We start from the raw sequence: 3,157 nt of genomic DNA on the forward strand, positions 1-3,157 counted from the left end.
GCCTTAAGCTCAAGAGCTCAGGAACAGCGCCCAGGCCAAGTTCAAGCCCCACAACTGACCAAAAAAAAAAGAATACCTAAGGTAGTAAGAGAGCTTAGGAATAGTGCCCAGGCCCTGAGTTCAAGCCCCCATGACTGGAAAAATAAAAAAAGCCTACGGTCTGATTTAGCAAGCCCAGGACATTACAGCCAAACTAGGAAACAGAAAGATAGGCTGCACATCCACACAGTACCCAAAATAATGCAGTTCATCTGAGGAAAACACATTCACTCATTCAGTGAGTATGTACAGGGCATTGACTACAGGCTAGCCCAGCTCAGAGCAATGGGGATATTGCAGCAGACAAAGCAGCCCAAGTCCCTACTCTCCCGGAGCTTATCTTCTACTAGAAGGTAAAGAGACAAACACAAATACAGGCCAGGTGATGATAAGCACTATGGAAAAGTAAAGCAGGGTAACAGGATTGCAAGTGTGGGAACAAGGAGAGCGCTGTTTACATAAGGGGACCATGATTTCTGTCTCTGAAAAGGTGGTATCTGGGCAGGAATCCGAAGGAAGAGGTTAGTCACAGAATCACAGACATCGATTCCTGCTTCATACTCCATGACTGCATATTGGGGATTGTGACCTTAACTCGACTACTTACAGCCTTTCTTTCCTTTCTGGAGAGCAGTTATAGTTAAGGATTCTTAATTGAGGCTACCTGTGTTTTAACCTTGGCTCTGTCACCTCCTTGCTTTACCTTCTGAAAGTACTTAATCTCTGTGCTGTTCTTTTTTTTTTTTTTTGTCAGTCGTGGGGCTTGAACTCCGGGCTTGGGCGCTGTCCCTGCACTCTTCAGCTCAAGGTGAGCGTTCTACTGCTTGAGCCACAGCGCCACTTCCAGATTTCTAGTGGTTTATTGGAGATAAGAGTCTTACGGACTTTCCTGCCCTGGCTGGCTTTGAACCGTGATCCTCAGATCTCAGCCTCCTGAGTAGCTAGGATTACAGGCTAGCCACCGGCGACCGGCTGTGCTGTTGTGTCTTCATTTGTGAAATGGGCAGTAAATGAGTTAACAAGAGCTTACAGCATGTACATGTGTGAGCTGGTGGCTCATACTTGTAATTCTAGCTACTCAAACATCTATAAACTGAGGATCAAAGTCAGCCAGGGCAGAGAAGACCACGAGACTCTTATCATCAATTTTTTTTAACCAGCAAAAAGCCAGAAATAGAAGTGTGACTCAAGTGGCAGAGCACCAGCCGGAGCACAGGGCTCTGAGATCAAGCCCCAGTACTCACAAGGGGAAAAAAAAGGCAGAAGTTAACTGTAAGTGAGTACAGGATGAGCATCCTAGTCAGAGAACATGTACTGAGCAAAGCCTGGTGAATACAGGGAATGCAAAGGATCCAATTTAACTCAAAGGAACAGAGTAAGAGAAGCAGAATGGCCAGCCAAAATGGGTCTTATAGCTATTAAGAGACTTTAAACAGAGCCAGAAGCTGGTGGCTCACGCCTGTAATCCTAGCTACTCAGGAGTCTGAGACCTGAGGATCACGGTTCAAAGCCAGCCCAGGCAGATAAGGTCCAGGAGACTCTTATTTCCAATTAACTACTAGAAAACCTGAAGTGGTGCTGTGGCTCAAGTGGTAGAGCGCTTGCCTTGAGCTGAAGAGCTGAGGGACAGCACCCAGGCCCAGAGTTCAAGCCTCATGATGAAAAAAAAAAAAAAATTAAACAGGAGGATAAGGAGCTAGGGACCTGACTAAAGCCTCTGCCTAGCAAGCAGTAGACTCTGATGTCAAGCTCTAGTGCTCTCAAAATCAAAGAGAAGCCAGGAACTGGTCTATCATACCTGTCATTCCAGCTACTCAGGAGGCTGAAATCTGAGGATTGCAATTCAAAGCCAGCCATGGTAGGAAAGTATGTGAGACTCTTTAACCATCTAAAAACTGGAAGTGGTGCTCTGGGTAGTAGAGCCTATCCTTGAGTAAAAGAGCTCAGTGACAGCACCCAGGCCCAGGGTTCAAGCCCTACAACCCACCAGAAAACAGAAAGATGACCTTTACACACTTTGAAAGGAGCCTAAAGTGCTGGGACATAATAGAAAGCAAAAGTTCCAAAATTTGGTAAAGGCTCAAACATGAAAGTGAGAAGGAAGGGCATGCCACAAATAACCACTGGGGTTCTGCTCAGTGGGTGGGTACGGATGGTGGATGTCCAGAAGATTTACCCTGAGAAGTTTGTGGAGTCTCTGGAGCATCCAAGAGGAGATATGGAATAACAGACACTTCAACAACAGGAGTTTATAGGAAAGACTGATCTAAACATAGTATCCTCATGTACAAAATTGAGTACTCACATGAACTGAAACATTTAACAAGCATATATATACATATACATACATATATGTGTATATATATATATATGCTAGGCGGGCTGGGAAGGTGGCTCAGTGGTAGAGTGCTTGCCTTGCATGCCTGAGGCCCTGGGTTCGATTCCTCAGCACCACATAAGCAAAAGGAAAAAAGTTGGAAGTGGCGCTGTGGCTCAAGTGGTAGAGTGCTAGCCTTGAGCTGAAGAGCTGAGGGACAGCGCCCATGTCCAAAGTTCAAGCCCCGCAACTGACAAAAAAAATTTTTTTTAAAGATTAAAAAAAGGCAAAAAAGGCTGAAACTAGAGACTTGGCTCAAGTGGTTAAGAACTGACCTTGAGTACAAAAAAAGCTAAGTGTGGGCTGGGAAGGTGGCTCAGTGGTAGAGCGCTTGCCTTGCATGCCTGAGGCCCTGGGTTCTATTCCTCAGCACCACATAAGCAAAAAGAAAAAAGTTGGAAGTGGCGCTGTGGCTCACGTGGTAGAGCGCTAGCCTTGAGCTGAAGAGCTGAGGGACAGCGCCCAGGCCCAGAGTTCAGGGCCCACGACCGGACCCAAAAACAAAACAAAACAAAAATATGCTTTGTACTGACTCGGGTACACATTACATACTCAGTAAGTTATATTTTGATTGCTGATGCGAATACACTAGCTAGCGCCCTTGATTAAACTGAGCAAATACCTGTTAGTTCTGTAATCTAAAATCTCTTTTCAAGATCTTCCTCAAAAAAGAAAAAGGAAGGAGATCCTGCTGCGTCTCATCGACGGGGCTGTCGGGTCCGTCCCGTGGGGGGGGGGGGG

The sequence above is a fragment of the Dipodomys ordii genome, unplaced genomic scaffold (genome assembly GCF_000151885.1).
Source record: "Dipodomys ordii isolate 6190 unplaced genomic scaffold, Dord_2.0 Scaffold35, whole genome shotgun sequence".
Taxonomy (NCBI): Eukaryota; Metazoa; Chordata; class Mammalia; order Rodentia; family Heteromyidae; genus Dipodomys; species Dipodomys ordii.